The sequence below is a fragment of the Leuresthes tenuis genome, unplaced genomic scaffold (genome assembly GCF_036924035.1).
Source record: "Leuresthes tenuis unplaced genomic scaffold, fLeuTen1.0.hap1 SCAF_24, whole genome shotgun sequence".
NCBI lineage: Eukaryota > Metazoa > Chordata > Actinopteri > Atheriniformes > Atherinopsidae > Leuresthes > Leuresthes tenuis.
The window spans coordinates 16,273,722-16,288,847 of NW_027325378.1; positions in this window are offsets into that span (position 1 = coordinate 16,273,722).

Here is a 15,126-nt window from a genome sequence, read left to right on the forward strand (position 1 = left end):
TGCCACACTAGAGCAGAGAGGCATACATTTAGTACATGACCACATATGAAAAATACACAAGGTGAACAGATTTGAAATAGCTATAAAAACACTGAAAAAAACTTTGTTTTCATTTTCCAGCTACACACACACACAAGCAGAAACTTTCAATCTGGTTATCTGCCTAGGTCTCTTGGCTACAGGGCTTGTGGGATACCCCTGCTTCTTGGCAGTCATTTCTAACACAAGCTGGAAAAACAGGCTTTGAGTTTGTGTGAGTGTGAGTGCATCTGATCTTCTGAGTCACTCTATGTGTTTTGTTTTTACATGAGTCTTTGCTTATTTGTGTGTCTGCGTCTCAGGCATGTGCAGTTTGTCTTGGCTTTTGTTTGTGTGATAACTTGTATTTGCATGCCTAAATGTGCAGGCAGTTTTGCATACATGTGTGGATTGTGGGAGGCAATAATAGATCCATACTCAAACTGGAAGAACTGTGGAAAAATCATGCAAGGGCATGTCAGTTAATTAGAGGACAAAAGTGAATCAATCTCCCTCAATTTTTTTTTACGCAGGCAACAAAAAGAAGATTATTTTTTGCCCCAACTCAATCTTTAAGAAGGGCAAAAAATCCCCAATTTATGTCTGAATCTATAAGTAATTTAATGGAAAAATCTAAATTTTAGAAAAGCAAATTAGGTTTGTGTTATTTGGCCTGAACTGTCTCAAGGGCAAAAATGAAAAAAACTGAACTAAAATGTTCACATTTCATGTTAGGTTACCCAGAAGCAGTCTTTAGACTAAACAACGATTTCTTTTTTATTTGAATGACTCAAATTCTTTAATTCTTTGCATTTCTAGTGTTTCGTATTTGGCTGCTCTGTGACTTTAGAATAGCATAGCTGAATTGGTGTTGTCATTAATAAGTACACATTAATGTAATTTCAGTTATCATTGACATGACATTTGAAGCGAAAAGCACAACAGTGATGAAAGAAAGATATCCATTTACAACTCACTTACATGTTTTCCTAAGAACTCACACATGCACTTCTAACTGCGGTTTTTACTGCCTCCTGTCTGGGCTTTCAGGTCACCTTTAATTACCTCCATCCGTCCGTCCCTGCTTCCCTTCATCCATTTATTCATTCTTTCTATTTTCCCTTATGGGTGCTGAACTGAAATGGCTCAGCTAAAGTGATGAAGTCTTTTATCTCTACAAATGTCATGCATGTATTGTGTGTTGCCTTAATAACTGATCCAATCACCTTAAGTGGTGATTCTATGGAATTTCTTGAATTCCTGAGGACCTTTTTTTGGTCAATAAACACTGTTTAGTTCCAGAACTTTACTTCACTGGTGTCATGATGTTGAACATTTTTTTGCACCAAACAAGTTAACAAGGCTTCTGTAGCAGCTTTACATCATACTTTTCCCATCATCTTACATAATAGGAATAAAGTATAGAAAAGAAAGCCATGCAGTATGGGTGAGCTGTCATCACAGGCCTAAGCTGGCTAAGAATTTAATGGGTCTGACGGTTGAAATAAAGCCACTAAATCCCCTCTGTATCTGTTACGTCTAACCAAACAAACTGGTCACTGTCATTACTGTTTACTCTCTCTTTCCCTCTCATTCCGCCTCACTTCCTGTACATCTACACGTGATGTGTCCCTCTCATAATCCATGCTGTCATCAACAGATTCACCTTTAAGCCTTCATTTCAATTTGGAAACCAGTGAAAGTGAAAGTCAGCCACTGGTTTTGTTCAGTAAGTGTCAGGAGCCCTCCTGAATTGGTTTGATTGCTGACTAAGCAAACTCCATCCCAGAGTCATTCAAAAAGGGAGGAAAAGGCATGTTTGGTGTGGCAACCTTCCTGGTAGCAAGTCATCCAGAACCCTAAGGAGAGCAAGGAGAGGAGATTTCACTGCTTGTCAGGAGATCTACAGATATTTGCCAAGGCTGCCAGATACTCAAGAAAATTTCAGAACTGAGTTTCTCTCTCTTCCTGCAGTGCAAGTAGTGTGAGTTTGTAGCCCTTTTCACACAGTGGCTGCGCCTTATTAGAAGTAAAATAGCATAGTTGTTAAAACCGTTCCCCTTTGGTAAATCACACAGATCAAAAGAGTGTGCACAAGTGTGTGTGACATAGCAAGCTTCAGCTGAGTGGCAGTTCTGCCGTACTGTCTCATCATCACCAATTTGGCTCTGTGACTCCCTCGGTTCTTGGTTCAGAGGTGTATTAGCACGCCTCAACTTTGACCCCATTCTGCCTCTGTACTTAAACACAGGACCCTAATACGTATCAAGGTGTATCAGTCCCACTTTGAAGTTGGTATTGTGAAAAAAAAGCTTGGTGAGTGTGTGTGTGTGTGTACGTGTGTGTGTATTCACAATCTGATCTCATGAGAGAACAGCTACACTGACCCACCAAACATTCAGAATGAAAGAATTACTGATATTTCCTTACTCATTTCTCTACACAGGTGCAACATCCATACATTTTCTGCATCAAGTGTTTTAAATATTTATGTCATATACTTGATATTTGATGACCTAGCAAATTATTTCTGTCTCTTGAAGTCCACTTTCTATTTCTGACTAGTGTTGATTTGGCTAAAATGGGTTATAAGGAAGAAAGCACTAATCCACAGACCTTCATGTGAGAGATTGTTAGGCCAAGATGTGTTCTACAGTGTTTTCTGCTTCTCTATTTCTAGTACATGTTTAGAATTAGAATGAATTTACATTGCTTGGTCCAGATGTTACAAAATCAGTTGGAAAAACCTACAGCCATGAAGCCAGCACCTTCTTGACATGAGGATATTTGTTCCTGTTACACATTCTTTAGACTGGGCTGCTATTCATGTTTGCATGTAAATGAATGTCCAACCGTGAGATTTAGATTTAGATACTCAGTGAAGTGACAGAAAACCAATGAACATGTAAGTATGCAAGTGAAAAAAACAACAACAAAAAATTTAATAAAAAAGGTCTGTCTGTCAACTAGGTCTGTCATAATATCACATGTTTCCATCATAATGATATTATAATATCAGTAGAAACATAAAAGAAATTGTGCTATTAGACGAAGCCACCTTTGTTTTTAGAATAATTTGTCTTTCTTTTAGGCAATTGATTGATCTCAAAATAACAAATGGATGGACTTTGTAATCAATAATAATGTGATTTTATGAACTGAAATCAAGACAAAGTATCATTGTTTATGTATAATTCCGCTGTGTCTCCACAGCGAAATCAAAACTAATGATGGAATATTTTGTATTTTGTAAAACAGTCACAAACAGAATTTACTAGGCAACAAAGTCTCTGTTGGGAGGTTGGAGAAGTTCAGTTGCAGCTTAACACACAGGACTATGAAGCTGAACATTCCAATTTTACATCTGTCCCAACCACATATATTGTGTTGTAACTTCACTTTAGGAAGTTTTAGGATTCAGTTGCTTTTTCCTTGCACTGTGTTTGCATTGAAATCTACATAGTCAAGTTATCTGTTTAATGACTATTACATTTTCTGCTAAGTAACCATTTCATGTTTTTCCATGAGACTGGGCTGATTATCAACATAATATTAATGTGTCGTTTTTTTATATATCAAGATTATCATCAGTTCTGGTATATCCCAACACCTCAAATGTGATCATTTCATGGCAGATCTGGAGATACAGAAATAGAAAGAGTAATTCACAAACTTAACATCCTAAACTATACATCTACTGTAGCGGTTCTCCTGAGTATTTCTATCATCATGTTCATTCACTTTTAGGTGAGTGTTATATCACTTAGTTGATACATTTATCATCCCTTGCCTGTTTCAACAATCTGAACACAGAACTTAACTATGCAACTGAGTCCACTTCAGCGAAGCAGAACACAATATTGAGATGTTTGCCAAATGCCGGAAAAGCTTTTTAAATGGCAGGAAGACAGATACAGGCAGACATGATTGCTCTATATGATTACTATAAAAAAATCACTTAATTTTCCAAATTGTTAATTCAAATTAAATTCAAACTCACATTTACTGCTGCTCAAATATTCAAGCATACAGGTGAGATTTTGGTGTGAAATGTTATAGCGAAGTTATGGCAAACAATCCTGTACTTCTGCCTTCCTCCCTTTTAATAGACCAGGTTAGTCTGAAAATCTCCTTGACTCAAGTTGTTTAATGACCATAACTAATGCCGCTGTGCTCACCCCTCTCTTTGTCTTGTCTGTGTAGCCAGCCTAATCACTGCTGACAGTCAGCTTTGCTCTTTTATTAGCTCTGCGTCGCTTGCAATCAGTGGCAGTGAAGTCAGGCAGCAGGAAGGGCTTGTGTGAACTCAACACCCACTCTGGCCCAGTGCTCAGACTTGCACACATGCATACACACACACACACACTCACACATACACATTTATGGGTGCTTGTGCACTTTCATAAAAGACAATCTCTCCTATAACCAAGTAAACAAATGAATACCGTTTCACATGTATGCATGCAAACGTATAGTGTATGTGGACACATTTGCTCTTATATTCATGTCCATGAAATTAGAAATGCATGCATGGGCACGCACGAAGGCACAGAATTCTCCGAACACACACATTTACTTTCAAAATAATGAAACAGCCTTGACTGGACAGTGAGTGGCCTCTCTGTATGTGGGTCAGACCCATGCAAAGCTGTATTGATTTTCGGCTGTGTGTCTGACTGTGTGCTCCCATGCTCAAAACACTGACTGCAAACACAACAGCTAGCAAGCATGTCTAAACACACGCATATTCACAGTCGACAGAGTTTGCTAGCCTCCTCTTGTCATTGCCCCACGAATTGGCAGACAATGGAGTTGTTTGATAAAGAGGAGGGCTGACATTCGAACGGGCAATTTGTGAGCGACGGGGCGCGAGAAAGGGATGGGGGTGGGAAGGGTGGGTCAGGAATTTGCTTCACTCTCTTTAAAGAATGTAGCGTCACCCATATGTCCGTCTGCCCTGGTGCATAGTCGATGGAGTGGAAGAGCAGGGATGCAAGAGTGCTCTCTTTTTCTTTCTCTCTCTGTTTACAGCCTATTTTTCAGGGCTTACAAGCCTCTCTACGCACTCCTGATACGGAGCAAGCGCTTAATGCTGTTTTGTCCATTGCATTAAACCATGTACTGGCCATTTAGGCCACTATTTAGGCCACGGCAAAGACAGATGGCCTTAAAACCTGTGCCATCCACAGTTGAGGTCAGAGCAGAACACAGAATTGGCACAGTGAAATATTCCCCACATTTGAAATACTGAAATGTACGTCATGCTGTATATCGTGTACCACCAGCACCCTTCCATGCTGTGAACTCCATTTAACTGCTTTTGAAAGAGTCCTTATTAATCTCCTTAACTGCAGGCTTTCAACTCATATTTACCACACCTGACCTTTTGACCCTTGCCAGTGGCTAGCATTTGATGTTGAAAATTAGCTAATTTGTGAAATGGCAGAATTTGGGGGTAAAGACCACTTAGAGCTAATGGCTGGCTCATCTTATTATAAGTGCCATGCTCAGGGGAGGGCAAGCACAGGGCAGTTGCGATACAGCTGTTGGTGAGGTGTACTGTATGTGCAAGAATGGACCATCTCAAAGAAGCCAGATATCTCTCCCTCTCACATCAATCTGAAAAGCTAAGACTTTCCCTATTCCATTAACTTGCCATTTGTTATCCTTTGTATGCTGTAGGCTTTTTCTCAATTACAGCCATTTATGGTTTCTGGAGTAATTACATTCAACTTGAGTTAGTTACCTGTAAGGTGTGTTCTACTGTAAATTAATTTGGAAGTTTCTGTCTTACTTCCTTTTCATTTGGTAGTAATGGGCTATACTTGTTCTCATGCAAGAGAACCAGAGGGCTGAATGAATTTGGAAGCAGGAAACTGACCTCATAAGGGAAAGAAGACTTCCAAGAGTTCAGAGCAATTTCAATTAAAGCCAGGAGACAGAACAGTGTGTGACAGATTATGTCAGTGTCATTAAACCATATTGTCCCAAGCAGGTAAATGCAGATAATAAAATCAAAATTATCAGCTAGCTGTCATGTACAAGATAATTAAACAGACAGTTAACATATTCCTTTCTACATAGACATATGACAACAGGGTCAGAAGCCAGATTGGAAGCAAAGTAGACAAAAGTCTGCTTCATAGTATTTATACTACTTGCACTGAAATAAGTTAATTTCTAAAATGATGATAATAATTTTAGAAATGATGCATGAAGTACTAAGTGGTCAAAACTCTTTTGAAAGTGAAACAGGACATTTTGTATAAAATTGCACAATAACTATGTTTGATTACAGGTAACCTGAGAAAACTAATTTATTTGTGTAGCTTCCTCCCTCTCTACTCTCTGTAATTTGTGTATTGGATGTCTGCTATCTCTGTTACCTTCAGCATATTTAGCCGGCCCTTCATTTGCACTGCTCGTTTAGGCTAACAGCTTATTCAGCCTGTTTATGGATGGCCCCTCAGAGCTAAATTAATAGACGAGGCTTTGGGGACCAGAGAGGAAAGTCATAAGCACGACTGTAATGCTCATTTGCAATGTAGAGACTAATTACCAATTTGCCACTCTCCAATCTTGTTTCATAATACGTTCCCGACTCAACTTCTTTTGTGTTTTGGTGCCTGCAAGCAATGTGTGACTTTTATACAACAGAGAGGGCTTTGCTTCTGTCTTCTTTATAACTTCATGTGCTGGAGATATTGAGTGCTTAGATATACCCCACACAGGCCTCACATCTAACATTCGCTCATGTGAGAACAGTGCTGTGATTGCCTTCAGCTTTGACAGTTCTCTTTGGTTGAAATTTTGATTCATGGAGAAAGACAGTTAGAGATGACAGAGAGCATCTAATGGAAAGATCTCAATTGGACATCTGTCATCTCTCTAAGTTACTCAGTGATTAAGTTGCCGAAGCAGTTTCAAAAAGTACTCGTTAAGTTTAACTTGAATAAGGAATTTGAAAGAAATGTTCTAAACAGCAGGCTATATAACCTCACTACTGTTTCATAGAAAGGGTAAAAACATTGGTAAATGTCAAAAAACACACAGGCCAATAATTAGAAATCATTTTGTTTTTAGGAATGGAAGTTACACGAGTTTCACCTGACACAAACATAAATGCCCTGAGAAGGTTACCCAATTTCAATGCTAAGCTACAGTAAACCAGTGTAAGTGATATGTAGAACTGTGATAAATGAAGAAAGTGCTCATGTACCAATTTACAAAACTATTGACCCAAATACATTTATGTCAGTTCTTAACAGAGATGGAAAGTGTGATATCCAAAAGACTTTGAGCTGAAATATGAACTAACAAGCCAGCAAGCAAAAGAACTAGCATGCCTGAGCTACACTGACACCATACCTCATCTGTATCGGACTCCTGCCTTTTATATACTTAATCTTTTGTAAAACAGCCAAAGAGTAATTTCTGATGTTGTTGATCTTTCAGCAAACCAACAAAGTCAGAGGATTACCGGGCTTTAGAGACTCAAGTATCAGAATCCAACAGCAATGAGTTGTGGGTGTGAGCTCTCAAATCTTGTGTAACGAGAAGTTCACATTATGTGTCATAATTTTTGTAAAGGCAGATTACAAAACTTGGTCAACATGCCAGGAGGACTTACTGAAAATGACTTAATGTTGTGTACTTTCACTTACTTGTGACAACACAACTCCCCCCCCCCCCCCCCCCCAAAAGCTTTCTTTGTCCCTTTTATGAATGAGCTGCGTGACGAGCAAAGCCAATTGAGTATGGTGATTGAACTAAAAACAACGGAAACGTAGTAATGCACAAAGTAAATGTTACATTCCTCTAAAGTTTCAAGGTTTTCTTCGTAACCATGGAAGCTGATTATCGACAGAAAATGACAGAACTGTTGTTTTGTCTCGACAGATGTATAGAAGCTTGTTCTCATGTTTTTTGGAATGTGGAATAAAAGCTAAATGTATAAATAAAACAAACATTTTCTGTTTCTAGTAATTAGCTTCAATTAATGTAAATAAACTGCCTCATACACGAAACAAACGGCACAGTAATCCACAGTAAAACATGTTACGTGTTACGACATGGTTACAGCTTACACATTTTACTTTTCCTGTGAGTTGATTCCTGTTATGTCATAGGAAAGCTGGTTGACAGAAAAGAAAAAAACCTGTCCATGGCTCTCTCACAATTTACAACCTCTGATTGTGAAACTGCTACATTTAGGACACGTTGAGAAATGTGCCTATATATTCTGCTAAGAGTGCAACCCCTTACTTGCAGCTATTCAAAGGGTTACTCAAAATGTGTGATGAAATGATTTAAAATGAGGACTTCAAAAACTAAATAATGAAATCAAATGATTCAAATGAATCAAAGAAGAAGTTTGAGGGACATATCTACAAGGTGCTGCGTAGCTTTATTGGTAGAATGGTGTGCCCAAAGTAAAGAAGCTGTACCCAGAACTTTGATGACTAGGTAGATACTGCATTTTGGTTTCTGTGCTTTAGCTAAAACAAATTATGTTGGTAAGTTGAATACAATAGTCTGCCTCAGTGTTTTGCAACGATTCATACAGATTCACTTTTTTAAAATAATATTTGCAACATAACATCTGGTAAATGTATTTGATTTGCTGAAATTCACTAATGCTTATTTCGATTTGTAGCAGGGTAATCAACATGATGTTGTTGGTTTTTTTGCAGCAAGTCCCATTAGGTTTTTTTTTGGATGGATGGACTAATATATATATATATATACACATGTATATATAATGTATAATGAAATGAAAAAATATAGTGAAAGAAAGAAAAGAAGAGGGCGATCTGTTGTCTTTCTCAGTCTGTTTCTCTCCTCAAGCTCCTCACTGGTGCCCCTGCAAAGACCTGTCACTTCTTCAAATCTAAACCCTAATGACAGGCTCTCTCTGCACCTACAGTAGCAACAAAAGGTGTTGAATAAAATAGTTGAGATAACACAAATGAAAAAAATCCCTTTTAACTCTCTTGATGTGTCATGTGTTTGTCCACCATCTTGTGACTTTTGCGGTTTTTGCTCCATTCTTTGGTAGCAGCCCTTGCAGTGTTACTAGTCTGCACTAAAATATGAAGGACGTTACAGCTTTGTTCAATTACACAACGTTGTCACTAGATTTACAACTCTTCTTGCTTGTATAGCACATTTTTTTCTTCACTGAGCACCTTGTGAAAATCTATCACAACTTGGGACAAGCCAAACAGCTACACAGCAGATTGGTGCTCGGCCCTGACTGAAAAGAGAAGATGTTGTGGCTTGTTACCCAAAAAGAGTCTGTGATCAGTGAAGAGGAAAGATTAGAAAGTCACTGTTTTGCTTCTCCCTTTGTCTCAAGTGATATTTCTCCATGTTAATACAGCTGTCACAGCACGTCTGTAACATCTGTGTGATTTGCAATTTAGTCAGATGACATCACACTTATAAAAACAGGATTGTAACAGTGCAGTGCAAGAGCTTGTAAAGGATTGCTTAACATCTTGGCTCTATGTTTTCTTTTGTGGCATTGATTAAATTCTTTGTTCTTCAGAGTTAAATGTTTACAAGGTTTTACTCCATGAAAATAGTGCCTTTGTGTCTTAAAATGTCCTTAATGAAAGTACAGCTTTGTTTCATTAATTATGTGCCAATCTTTGTGTTTAGAATTGGTCACGTCTATCACTAAAGCTAGGCTGCAGTTGCTTATCTTTGAAACTACTCAAACATAGTTAAACTACTCCACCAAACACAATGGTATTGGTCATTTTGATAAAATGCTGAACTGCAGTTTGACTGTGATTTAGTGGAAGAACATAAAGAAGAGGAAATAATAATGCAACTAATGTTTGATAAACTTTGTCGTTATCACAAGCTTTTAAGCTGTACCTCTCATTTTGATTGGTTCCTTTGCTTATCATGTATAACATATATGAAAGGGGGGGGGGGGGGGGGGGGGGCAACCTGGATAGGTCACAGGTGTATCCCAGGGCCAACACAGAGACAAACAGGAAAAGCATCGAGGCATGCTCACAATCACTCCAATGGTCGGTTTAGAATCACCAGTTAACCTAACATTGATGTTTTTGGATGACAGGAGAAGAGGCATTCACAGGGAGAACATATAAACTCCACACAGAAAGACAACGAGAGCTGAGATTTGAGCTGGGCACTGTCTTGTTGTGACATGACAGTGCTGACCACCATCACTGTGTAGTCCAACTAATTTTATGTCATGATTTTTGGAAAGTCTTGAATTGTAAACATACAAGAACAGTGCAGAGGGACACATTATGGCAAAACGTTTAACATTTCAGCTACCAGTCATAAACCTGACTTTCATAAGTCTCAACCTCACTAGCATACCTACTCAGGACAACTTGCAGATCATTCACCTTGGCGTTCACCCAGGAAGAGCAGATTTCATGAGATCCAAGGTCATAACTCAATGTAACGGATGTGATATGTGCATAAAAAACAAACATGTGAATTGATGAAAACTTTTTAACAAGACATGACTTCTTGAGAAAAGCTATCAGTTACACTAAGCTAACTGCCTGCTGAAGTTCAAGTTAAATTCTTAAGTTCTTTCGTGTGGGTTTAGCAGAACGGCAGAGCAACTAATGATGCTGCAGCTTAGCAAATCAAAGCATTTCTGCATACTTTATCACGGTGTAATGGAAATGATTTTCCTTTAATGTAACAATCAAAAAGACCACTTCGTGTTTATGAATAATTTCATATTAATTAATGCCTCTTCGTTTAGTGGCAGTGTGGCACCACTATTCTCATGGTGGTGTTAAGGTGAAAAAAAATAATGATTTCACTTCAAGTTCAAGAGTGAGGCAAACAGAAAGAAATGCAGTGTTAAATCACGTAACTTCTGCATCTAAATGTGTGTGCTTCACTTGTGTGTTAATCAGTGCACACACACAGTAGTAAACTGAGTGTTGAATCATTAACTGTAGGAAATAGATCATTAAAAGTTCAAAAGAGATCCAGGTTAAACTCACAGAGTGAACATTATACCCTTTAAAAACTTAAAAGGCAAGAAGCAGAGGACACAAAGTCTATGAATAGTCCAATGAGCTTGCTACTGCCTTGAGGGTCAGCGTTGCGTGTCCATTGAAGACAAGCTGAATGGATCTGGTCACTGGACATTTACATTTCAAACATTTTCTTAGATATTAAGACAGATGTATGGGTTAGCCAGTGACCTTAGAGAATGTAGTTAAACTTAATTTAGGCAATCAGCTGCTGTTACAGGAGTTTAACTGAGAATAACTATTACCTGGTATATTAAACCAGACAGGATATATGCTTAACAATGAAGTAGATACAGTTTTGAGTAGTATTTAAGGTCATAAACCTTGGGTAGGATGTTTATTGGGCCTAGTTGTATTACATTTAGAAATTAAGCAAAATCTTTATTGTTTTTCTGCATTGCATGACGTCTGCTTAAACCTTGTCGACCAAACTTGCTCTTGATGGTAGATAATATAGCTATTGTTGGTACTGACACTGATGAAGTCAAGCACAGTTTGACTGAAGAAAAACATGTTTGTCTTCAACAGTCAGGGGATAGAGATAACAGGAAACACATGATTTATTGACATGAATCAAAAGCAGCAGGTTTAATATAGACTTGTATTTGATTTAGTTGGAGTGCTTGACTGTGTGAACACTGATGCTATGTACATTGCTAATTGCAGGTGACTCTTAGGATTATCTATGTGGACTGAGCACACAGCACAACCTGCAGTTTAAAGCTCTTTGGACTGGCATTCAGCAAAGACTTAAGTTTGACTTTTTCTACAGGTCTGAAAAAACAGTATATTGGGGAAAAGAAATTGAGCTACTCATCTGACTCTGCAACTCTTTGAAAGCTTACTTGCGAAATCAAGATTTTGACATCTCTTGAAGTTCATGAAAAATATGGAGTTACTGTTCCTATGAAAAAAAACCCAGACACACAAGAGCAAATATGCCATTCTAAAGGTTGTCAGGTTTTGAAAACCACCTTAACTACTGCTACTGTTACGTCAGACACAGTCTTGCAACTGTATTAAGTTTACTGCAGAGGCAACTAATTCAACTGATAAGTTCTGTTTCTAAAGAACTGAAACAATAGAAGCAAATTTTGATGCTTATGAGCAATGGAAAATCATAAATCGTCGTTTGATTTGTCACTATCGGTAAACATCAGTGTCCCCATTAATATCACACTCCTATGTGTATTTCTTTTCATGAAGAGTGTGTCATCAGACTGAGGTTACTGCAACATATAAAGATATACTCTTCTGTGTCAGAATGCTATCTATATCATATCCTGTTCATACCGACCCTTTGAGCCACTGACACATCGCTGCCCATGGCCTGTTGCTCTTTCAAAAAGATCACAGGATGTTCACCATGCCATGACATCTCTGAATCTCTGAATAAATAGCAAAGAAAGCAAATGCATTCATAGAATCAAGTTTATTCTAATAATTGTCTGATTTCCTAGAGCGTTTTATGCCTGAACTTCCAGTCAATATGCTCATCAACGGGGGAGACTCACTGCCTGTCAAAAAGCACATAGTAAAGCCTTGTCATGGCTCTTATTGGTCAGCAAAATGTTTCTCAAACACTTCTCTCTTGCTTTCAATTTCTTTGAAATCATGTTCTAATGATGACCCTAGGCCCACTTTTAATCACTATTTGCATTGCGCTTTTTTGCAATTATTCCACTCCCCTGCACAATTTTAACTGTAGAAACATGAGATCCTGTGATTAAATCCCTTATAAACACAATCATTTGGGGCCATGTCAGTTTTCTCCTCAAGAAATGACACAATTATGTAGAAATTTCATAAGCCCTCTACAAGTTTTCCTCCATTTTTGCTATATCAGGCATAGCAAGTTTATTTCTACAGCATCTGTCCCCAAGTATGATGGAAGGGAAGTTGAGGCTTCACATACAAGACTTTCTTAAAAACGTCACTCATTCCCACTTTTACGTGGCCTCTGTGGTCAAACAGAAAGCAAAGCAAATATAATCCAGAAACAACAATGCTTGCCAAGTAGATGCATATGTTTTCTGACAGAATTATACGAACATTTCGGTGTTTTACAAAAATATACTCTATTAAATGGCCTGTCCTGATTCATTAAGTTCCTTTTACAGGAGGCAAAGGATCTTATGTTGTTATCAGTGAGAATTTTAATGGCATTGAAATGGCAGAGCCTCACATCTAATCTCAATGGGTTTTGTTACGCAGCTGAGCTCATAAGAATAAGAGAGAATATGTACAAAGGAAGAGATAACTATTTGACCTTTGCCCTTTTGAGATTGAATTATTTAGCATAAAGTAACAGTGTGAATATGATGTAAGACTTCTATGCTCAGATACAAGAAATGGGTTTCTGGTGCTGCAGAGCCACGTTCACGTTTGAGTAATCTACATGTGAATAATAAAGTAGCCTTCAAGGTTTATGTATTTTCCCTTCATGGGTGATGTTATTAATAGCTTCATCTTTCTTTCCGCCTTAAATACATGATGAAATATTTTGACAAGTCCATGGAAGAGAGAAAGGGGCCTAGGCCAAATAAACATTTGTTTTAATCAATCATTTAATTGTGAATTAAAGGTAGCTGTACACCCCGGACTGTCTCACTAGCTCTAATATCACCACGAGTCGAAGAGTTCCTGCTGTAAGTCACATCTGTATCTATTTAGGGAAAATCTTTACAGAAATAAATTATTTTTGAGCAATGAAGGATGAATCTCTTGTGTTTTCTTTGACCTTGTGAGCAAACAACAAAAAGTGGAGCAATCGATCGCTACCCTCTGAAGATACTGCGATATTGTATTTTGGAATGAACAGTAAAAGGAAAAAAAAAAGAAAAAAAAAAGAAGTCAAGCCAGATGAACAGCTGTATTGAGATAAACTGTCACCCCATATGCTGAGGGAAAACAATCTCTGCACATTATGGAGACGGAAGATGAAAAAAAATCACTTAATCAACTAACATTGATATTACTTCTGGCAATTAGGAGCATGCTGGTAATGATATGAGTTTTCAGCTGTAAATAATTATGCTGCCTGCAGGCCATGCTTTAATTCTCGGCTGTATCTATAAACAATAATCAAACCAACAGCAGCAGGCTAAAAGTTGGAGATTTGAGCTTTGCGGAGTAGCGGTTTGAGGGGAAGCTTATTGGAGCCCTGTGGTGATGCCAGTAGTCAGGGTCACCTTCAGGTGCTCTCTCATCTGAACACACACACGCTAATGTGCAGTTCTATTGATCAGCCTGGAAGTATCAACACAACACACACACATGCACATGCAGGTGCACACGAAGGACGCACACAAGGGCTCAGATATCCAAGCTCACAGACAGCATACTTTCTGATTATACATGGATGTAACAAAAAGAATCAAATCACAACATATGTTTTGATAATTAAGTGTTGCTTAATTCAAAAAGAGAGAAATATTCTATTGTATTTGTCATCAGTATTTACTTTTTAAATAAGGTCATTAACAAGTTTAAAATTGTTGATAAATTATTTGACTTCATCTTAATGTAACTGTACAGTCATCCATCCATATAGCCATCCACTATACAGTATACATGCTTAGCAATCATTTGTGTTTCACTTTGGCTACTTTAGAAAAGTATAGAAAGGTGAAAAAGCCTCTACCACAAGAACAAGACTTGACAGCTAACTTTCACTCAGTGTCAAACAGGAAGTGCCAAACGACTGATGTGTAAGGACTAAGATGAAGTGCATAATTAAAGAAACATATGAAAGCCAGCACAGGGCCTGAGATTAATTAAGGGGGTGCCAATACCCTCGTCAATATCCGATTAACTAATGACACATGGCCCAATGAAGGCTATTGATCTTCTCCAACTATGCAGCATTAATAGGTTGAACCCAACACTCAATCGGAGAGCTGACAGAAAACTGTGAGGAGAGTTTCATAGTACAAAGGCGGTGGGGGCCCTAAACACAGCTAAATGTCCCTCCAGTCATACATAACCAAATCACATTCACGTAGTGGGAACTCATGGGATTCCTTTATTGCTGTGACCACAACTGAACTTATTCAGCTTTGCTAGA